Source organism: Urocitellus parryii (genome assembly GCF_045843805.1).
Source record: "Urocitellus parryii isolate mUroPar1 chromosome 13 unlocalized genomic scaffold, mUroPar1.hap1 SUPER_13_unloc_10, whole genome shotgun sequence".
NCBI classification, from domain to species: Eukaryota; Metazoa; Chordata; class Mammalia; order Rodentia; family Sciuridae; genus Urocitellus; species Urocitellus parryii.
Genome location: NW_027551762.1, coordinates 1,907,232 through 1,916,612, shown reverse-complemented (window position 1 = coordinate 1,916,612; position 9,381 = coordinate 1,907,232). Strand labels below are relative to the sequence as shown.

Here is a 9,381-nt window from a genome sequence, read left to right as displayed (position 1 = left end):
CACCTCACAATTTTTGACATGATGTGTTTTCTTTTTCATGATTTGAAAACACTTTCTAATTTCCTTATTAATTTTGTTTTGTCTTATGGATTATTTAGATGTCTGTTATTTACTTCAATTATTTGCATATTTTCTAGTAATCTTTTTGTTACAGATTTAAAAATAATCAGTGGACAATTTTCATTACAGCTTAATAAATACAAACTAGTTAGATAATACATGCAGTGACATGTATCCACATGTACCCACATACTTTCCCTTGATTTCCATTTTTCATTAGTGTGGTATATTTGCTGCAATTAATGACCCCAAATTGGCACTACATTATTAGCTGTACTCCATAACTTATATTGTTTCACTCTGAGTTACACAGTTATGTGGATTTTGACAAACATATAATGATATATATATCCACCACTACAGTTTTCAATAGAATGGACTCATCACCCTAAAAGCCCCTATGCTTCACCTATTCATTCTTCCCTCCTCTCTTCCTAAGTTCCTGGTAACCATTGATTTTCTAACTCTCTGTACAGATTTGCCTTTCCAAAATGTCATATTGTTGGAATAACTTTCCATTCAAAACTAGTAGCTACAAGCAGCTCAGAGTACTAGGAAAACCTGCACTTGTACAGGCCTGAGAGGAACACCTGCAGGACAGGGCGCTCTGCTTAGTGAGCCCTCTGTGAAACCACATCCTCAGGTTAGCGTTGCCAAGCTACCAGACTACCAGGTCAGGAAACCAAGGATCAGGTGCTTCAGGGTATGAAATCCCCCAACTCATAAAGTCCCCCTCCCTTACGGACAAAGACCCTTCCAGACTGCCTTCCATCACGACAGCAATATTTAGTGTTTCCTCACAGTGCAGTTACATTAGGCATAAGATGATTGGCTTATAGATGTTACGGTGCTTATGTGTGATTGGCAGGAACGCCCTACCTGAACCCTATAAGAGCTGTATGCATTCCAAAAATGCTGTCATGCCACAATCTTTGCGTTATTCTTGAATTCATTCAGAAAATTTTGGATATTTATCTTGGAGTCATATAGATGATACTTTCATCTCTGAAAAGTGCATGATCTCATTGAGACACTTAATCACCTCTGTGACTTTCTTTCAATCAACCAAAAAGTGATCACAGGAGTTGATGAAATTTAAAAGATCAGCTGCATCTTATTCCTTAAGTCCTCATTTGTCTGTTAGTTGTTGGGGCATGTAGGCCTTGGCTACCTCCCAAGCATCCATGGGCCAGAGGCCCAGCCAGCAGTTTCCCCAGTGCATGTATCCATTTCTGTTGTGGTGTCTCAAAATCTCCTGTTTCCACTCCGCAAACACCTGACACTGTGGCTGAAACTGATGGGCACCACCTGCAACAGGTGGTGCTGGGGCCCAGGCCAGGGGCCAGGGTGAGCAGGCTGCAATGAAAGGACAGCATCTCACAGTGGATAGAGCCTTGCAGGCAGCTGTGCAGCAGCAGCAGGAAGTATCCTGCTTTCACCCAGTTCTTATACTCTGAGAAATTCCCTTATTATAAATTTCAAAATAACTAAAAGTGAGTTTAAAATGTTTCACCACAAAAATATAATAGATCAGCAAAGGACTAAATAGACATATTAAGGAGCTTGACTTTTTAAGAATTCCACATTGTGTGTGGTGTGTGTGCATGTGTGTATAAAATCATATGGCACCCCATTAGTATAAACAGTTATTTCTTCTCAATTCAAAATGATGTTAATAAAAATTAGATCTAAGACACAGGTTGAGTTAATATTTATTGATTTATTGAAAGGAACAAGGGTTGTGTTCGTATTATGGTTCGAATCTGGAATATCCCCCAAAGGACTCATGTGCTGAAAGCATGGTCCCCAAAGCATCAAGGTGCAGAGGTGGAGCTTTTAGGCAATGACTGGATCATAAGTGCTCTGAACTCATCAGGGGATTAATCCAGTGATAGCTGAATGGACGTCTGGGAGGTGAGACCTATTTGGAGCAAGTAGGTCACTTAGAAGTTGACCTGGAGTTTTATCTTCTCCTCAGCCACATTCTCTCCCTCTCTTTCTCTGCTTCCTGGTTGCCCTGAACTGAACAGCTTTTCTTCACTAAGCCTTCCACCATGACGTTCTGTTTCACCTCAAGTTCAGGAAATGGAGTCAGCTAACCAAGGACTCAAACCTCTGAAACTGTGAGCCAAAATTAATCTTTCCTTCTCTAAGTGATTTGTGCTGGATACTTTAGTAACAGCAATGAAAAAGTAAATAACACAGATAATATCTAAATTCCTTTTCTTTTGCTGCTGCTGCTTCTTCATTTATCCTTTTTCTCCCTCCTCCTATGTATAAACATACAATGACTTCATTAAGTTTGGAAAGACTATCTTTCCTGCGTTGAATCACCTTTGCTTTTTTGCAAAAGAACAGTTAACCACATTTATGTGCTTTTATTTCTGGACTCTCTATTCTGTTCCACAGATCAATTTGCAAGTTCAACAACATTTTTCTTCTTCTCCGGTACTGTTGACTATTATGGGTCTTCTGCCTTTCTATATAAATTTTAGAATAGGTTCACCAACTTCCACAAAATATGTTGTTGATGCCTTCACTGGAATTGTATTGAATGTGTAGATCAAGTTGGAGAAAAGTGACCTCTTGACAGCACTGATTTTTCTTATCTATGTGTCGCGACCCCTTGCCCACAAGGAAGACACAACTCAGGAATCTTCTTTCAGCAGTTTATTCAGGCCTTTGTTTAGACATGTCTTTTAGCTTCTACTACTTCTACTACTATTACTACTACTACTCCTACTGCCACTACTCCTACTGCCACTACTCCTACTCCCGTGTGCCCCAGCCTTAATAAAGCAGATAAAGCCCCAATGCACAACTGCCATGTGGACTTTTCCCATAGGGTGCCAAGTCACAGCATGCCAACTCATTCTGATAAGGAGTTGTTTGTCACAGACTACAGCGGAGCCAGCGCCATCTTGTAATGGCGGCCACAGTACACAGAAATGGCTCACCACATCTATGAGCATGGTATGGCTCTTCATTCATTTAATTCTTCATTTATTCTTTTCATCAGAGGTTTAAAACTTTCCTCATTTCCCCACCACATTTTTTTAAAATATTTTTTTAGTTGTAGGTTGACACAATACTTTTATTTTATTTATTTATTTTTATTTGGTGTTGAGGATAGAACCGAATGCCTCACAAGTGCCAGGCCAGCACTTTACCACTGATCCACAACCCCAGACCTCCTTGACCACACTTACCAGGTTATGTTCCAAGTATTTTTTTCTTGATACTAGTGCAAATTATATTGGGTTTTTAATTTCATATTGCAATTGTTCATTGAGGACATATATAGGAAAGTAGTTGAATTTGTATAGTAACTTTATATCATGTAACATTATATAGTAACTTATTAATTATAGAAGTTTTTCTGGTTGAATCTTTGAGATTTCCAACGTAGAAAGTCAAGACATCTGTGAATAAAGAGCATTTAATTTCTTTTTTCCAAATCTGTGCATCTTTCGTTTTATTTTATTGTCTTTCTGCATTAGCTAAGAATACAGGAGCAGTAAGAGGAGGCATACATGCTGTCCTTTTGATCTTAGGAGCAAACACCCAGTTTTTCACAGTATGTATAAGATTGGCTGTTGGGTTTTTTGCTTTGTTTTTGATAGATTTTTAGTCAAGTTGATGAATTTCCATTACATTCCTAGTTTCATGAAAGTCTTAGTTATGAATGAACATTGGAGTCTGCCAAATGCATTTTCTGGATCTGTTTATATGATCAAATGATTTTTCTTCTTTAGTCTGATTGATGAATTAATCACTTTAACTATATTTTGAATGTTGAGCCAGCCTCGCACACCTGGAGTAAATATCTCTTGGTCTTGCTGTAGAATTGCTATTCTGTATTGCTAGATTCTGTTTGCTAATACTTTGTTGAGTATTTTTTTTTTAAATCTATGTTCATGAAAGATATTGGTCAGCACATATTTTTTCTATTTATGCCTTCATCTTGTTTTGGCATATAGCCCCATGGAATGATTTGGGAAATGTTCCCTATTCTTCCATTTTTCTGGGAGAGATGGTAAATAATTGTTATCATAGCTTCCTTAAATTTTTGGTAGAATTCACAGTGAAATTTTTGTGCCTGGTGTGCTTTCTTCCTTGGAAGGCTGTTTATTATTCACCTGTTTCCATTCCAGATATAGAACCATACAAGATTATTTCTGATTTTGTGAATGCTATAGACTGAGTTTGTATCCCTTTAAAATGTATTAGTTGAAACATTGTCTCCTATGTGATGGTATTAGGAGGAGGGGACTTGGCGAAGTTAAGGAATGAGATTAGTGCTTTGATAAAAGAGGCCACAGGGGTCCTCACCAATTCTGCTATGTGAGAACACATCCTTCTATATTCCAGGAAGTGGATCCTCATTATACACTGAACTGCTGATGGCTTGAATTGATTTTGAACCCACTCAGCCTCCAGTAAGATGAAAAATAAATTTCTGTGTCAATTCAAAAGAATATCAATCCACCTGGTTTGCGGTATTCTGTTATAGCATCATGAATATATGAAGATCCTGAGTTGGTAGTTTGTGTCTTTCATGTAATCAGAAATTTTCAAATTTATAAACATATATAATTTGCATGATATTCTTTTGTGAACCTTTTAAGGTCCTTGACATCAGTGGCAATGAACTTCTTTTTATTTCTGATATTAGTAGTTTTATAATCTTTTATGTCTGTTTCCTCTTCTCCTTCCTCTTCTTCCTGCCTCCTCCTTCTTCTCTCTTTGCTTTTCCCCCTTCTCTCCCAATTATCCTGGCATGGGTTTCTATCAATTTTGTTGATCTTTCCAAAAAATTAGCTTTGAATTTTGTGAACTTTTTGATATTTATTTCCTTTTTAAATATTTCACTGATTTTTGTTCTAACTTTTTGTCTCTCTTTTTTTCTGCTTTATTTAAGCTCTTTCTCTATTTTCCTAAGATGAATGCTTAAATTATCAATGATTTATCTTTCTTCTCTTTAATATAGGCATCTGATAGACCCAACCTTTCTTAAAATTGGGCATCTCGCCATAAAACCATGAAAAGATAATTTCGGCTTTACTATAAATTACTGCAAATTCTGAACCTACTTGGAATGCCTGCCCGTGCCCTGAACTCACCCAGGTCCGGTTTTCCCTGACCAGATAACAACCCTTTCCTAAACCTTAGTGACGCCTCATAAATTCTGGCCTTCCCTGGCCGGACAATGACCCTCTCTGAGTCTCTAAGATCTCCATAAATTCTGATGCCGGGGCCAGCAAAAATGTAAACTTGTGTTATGCTCCTCAGAGTGTTGTTATCTGTAACCCCCCCTTTGTGTAACCTTTTGGGCTATAAAACTGGGCCACAAAGAAGCCTCGGGGCTGTCTTGTTCCCGCCGTTTTGGGAGGGAAAGGCAGCCCGGCCGGTCAAAATAATAAGCTTGCTTTAATTTGATTTTAATTGGAGTCAGTGGTCTTTTCTTGCGTCCTGGTCTAACATTTTGGAGTTCCCCAGCGAGATGACCCTGCCCGGCCAGACCACAAGAGCAGACTGCTGGGAATCTGAAGCCGGCCTTCGCTCCAGGGCTCCGGGCTGGAGAGCCACTCTAGGGGGTGCGCAACTTGAGACGTTCCAAGGCCTCGGAGTGAGCCTTCAATCCCGGAGCACTGCAGTGAACTGCCGCACTAAAACTCTCAGCAAGCACCTGGGGGAGGAGGCCTCCATAGGTAAGTGGCACCTTTATAACATCTGGTATCCGGTTAAGGGAGATCTCTTCTGATGACAGAGAGGTGGCCTGGCGAGGCTCACATATACTCCTGTCCGGACAGTAACGAGAAATCGTTCTGTCTTCTGTTCTGTTCTGTAGGGAATTCCTCTGGAAGGGTAGAGAGGTGCCGACGGGCACGCACGCGCTCCTACCCCGGAGCTTTGGCAAGACGTTGCATTGCTCTTCTGTTTTTCTGTTTCGGCGCCGGGTTTCTGTTTTGGCGCCGGGTTTCTGTTTTCTTGTGTTTTGTTCTGTGTTCTATATGTTTTTTGTTTGTTTGTTTTTGTGCATTTTGTTGTGTGATTTCTGTGGTAAAAACTTAAGGATATTGGATGTGAAAATGGGTAATAAAGCAAATCAGCCTGACACCCCTTTGGACTGTGTTTTAAACTGTGTTTTAAGGAACTGCGATGAACTTTACCCCCCTTTGTTAAGCAGGAGGAGAGAAGCCCCTAGCTGGCTGCCTGGAGCACACCCACTGCAGAGGGCAATGCCTGCTGGGGATCTAAGAACTGAGTATCTCCCAGGTTAACAAGTTAACCTCCTTTAAAACCCCTTGTCCCTCCAGATCAAGAGAGTCACAACCTTAGGGCAGAGTCCCTGGTGTTTCTCCTTTGTTAGCAAAGCAATAAAACTCCCTTTTTCTTTTTCTCAAAACCCTGTCCTCATTATTAAATTGGCATTAATTGGCTCTAAGGTCAGGAATCGAACTCTCAGTTACAAATTTTGATACCACCGCCCCCCCCCCGGAACTTTTTGAGAACTGACTACTGAAATGTTAAGAGATGGAGTGTGCTTGAGGTGGAATCCTGTAAGTAAAAGGAGGGACTGAGGGACTCCCAGCAGCTGCCGAAGCTCTGTTGCTTCGGGGATTCCCTCCTTCCTTCCCTGTACTGTAAGGATTATGCCACCTCTGTCTTCTTGAAAAGAGAAAAAGAAAAAGGAGACACTTAATGTAGTAAAGTCGCCACGGAGACCCTTGATTTTATATTTCAGGTTGCCCCTCTGTGAAAACATCTGGTCCCCTTGTGGGGACATCTATGGTGCCACTGGTGTGGGAGATTTTTCTCTTATCTGCTCTGTTTTAAATGGTTTCTGTCTGCCAGCCATAGTCTGGAGCTCCTCTCTGTCTGTCCTGTGTCTTTGTTTCTGACCCTTTAAGACATGTGCAATAGAGTGCCTGCAAGCGAGGCGACCCTGCAAGCCACGGGCGGGCGGGTCAGGCCCAGCAACCAGCCAAGTGACAGCAGATACACGCGCCTGCAGGGAACGCGGACTGGACCCACTAGGACAGGTCCGGTGGACGGCTGAGGGCTAGGCCCGTCCCCTCCCCCAGTGTCTGCAGGTAGGCGGGGGACTGGGAACAACAGCAGAGCGGCCCCAAAGCCTACTGAGGGGCGGAACCGGCCCCTCCCCCAGTGCCTGCAAGCGAGGCGAACCCGCAAGCCACGGGCGGGCGGGTCAGGCCCAGCAACCAGCCAAGAGACAGCAGATACACGTGCCTGCGGGGAACACAGACCGGACCCACTAGGACAGGTCCGGTGGACAGCTGAGGGCAAGGCCCGTCCCCTCCCCCAGTGTCTGCAGGTAGGCGGGGGACTGTGAACAAAAGCAGAGCGGCCCCAAAGCCTGCTGAGGGGCGGAACCGGCCCCTCCCCCAGTGCCTGCAAGCGAGGCGACCCTGCAAGCCACGGGCGGGCGGGTCAGGCCCAGCAACCAGCCAAGTGACAGCAGATACACGCGCCTGCAGGGAACGCGGACTGGACCCACTAGGACAGGTCCGGTGGACGGCTGAGGGCTAGGCCCGTCCCCTCCCCCAGTGTCTGCAGGTAGGCGGGGGACTGTGAACAAAAGCAGAGCGGCCCCAAAGCCTGCTGAGGGGCGGAACCGGCCCCTCCCCCAGTGCCTGCAAGCGAGGCGAACCTGCAAGCCACGGGCGGGCGGGTCAGGCCCAGCAACCAGCCAAGAGACAGCAGATACACGCGCCTGCAGGGAACGCGGACCGGACCCACTAGGACAGGTCCGGTGGACGGCTGAGGGCTAGGCCCGTCCCCTCCCCCAGTGTCTGCAGGTAGGCGGGGGACTGTGAACAACAGCAGAGCGGGCCCAAAGCCTGCTGAGGGGTGGAATCGGCCCCTCCCCCAGAGCCTGCAAACGAGGCGAACCTGCAACCCATCAGGAGGTTAGGCCCAGCAACCTACGGAGTGACACAGGTGCCCCTGGCGCCTGCTGAGTAGGTGGACCTTTGACCGACCAGCAAAGCAGACCTAGGGCCTGCCAGCATGGTAGATGGTTCACACTAATTGGAGGAGGATCACAACCACTACCTGCCCTGCAAGAGTGATTTTCCAACTATACAAGAGCAATATGAATAAATAGAGGGAAAATATCAAAGACACAACAATTTCACCAAGCAGAAAGAAACGCCAGCGGTATGAAACGACAAGGAAAGAAAGGACCACAGGCAATGCAGGTCAACTCAACTTTAGAAGAGGTAATAGCTGCAACAGATGGAATGTCAGATAGAGAGCTCAGGACATACATGCTTCAGATGATCTGGAGTCTCAAGGAAGACATGAGACAGCAAAATCAGACAATGAAAGATCACATCGACAAACAAATCCAGGAGGTAAAAGATCAATTTCACAGGGAGATAGAGGTAATAAAAAACAAACAAATAGAAATACTAGAAATGCAGGAAACAATAAACCAACTTAAAAACTCAATTGAGAATACTACCAGCAGAGTGGATCACTTAGAAGATAGAACATCAGACAATGAAGACAGAGTATTTCAACTTGAAAAGAACATAGATAGCTCAGCAAGTCTACTAAGAAACCATGAGCAGCACATTCAAGAGCTATGGGATAATATCAAAAGACCAAACTTAAGAGTCATTGGGATACAGGAAGGCACAGAGCTCCAAACCAAAGGATTAAGCAATCTATTCAGTGAAATAATACAAGAAAACTTCCCAGACTTGAAGAATGAGACAGAATCCCAAATCCTAGAAGCCTACAGGACGCCGAATGTGCAAAATCATAAGAGATCCACACCTAGACACATTATAATGAAGATGTCCAACATACAGAATAAGGAGAGAATTTTAAAAGCTACAAGGGAAAGGAAGCAGATTACATTTAGGGGTAAACCAATCAGGATAACAGCTGATCTCTCAACACAGACTCTAAAAGCTAGAAGATCCTGGAATAACATATTTCAAACGCTTAAAGAAAATGGATTCCAACCAAGAATCGTGTATCCGGCGAAATTAAGCTTCAGGTTAGAAGATGAAATTAAAACCTTCCATGATAAACAAAAGTTAAAAGAATTCGCAGCTAGAAAACCATCTCTTCAAAAAATCCTTGGCAAAACATTACAGGAAGAGGAAATGGAAAATAACATTGATAACCAACAATGGGAGGTTGGACAGTAAAGGGGGGAAAGTAGTCAAAGAGGATAACAAATCAGGTTTAGTAACATCAATAAACAAATATGGATAGAAGAACAAACCATATCTCAATAATAACCCTAAATGTTAATGGCTTAAACTCACCAATTAAGAGACA

The 9,381-nt window shown here is 43.1% G+C and overlaps 1 pseudogene; it reads right to left on the bottom strand.

Annotated features, from left to right (window-relative positions):
* Positions 1–978: 978 nt before the first annotated feature.
* On the bottom strand, positions 979–4,209 carry LOC144251312 (uncharacterized protein CXorf38 homolog pseudogene; annotated as a pseudogene).
* Between the last annotated feature and the right edge of the window lie 5,172 nt (positions 4,210–9,381).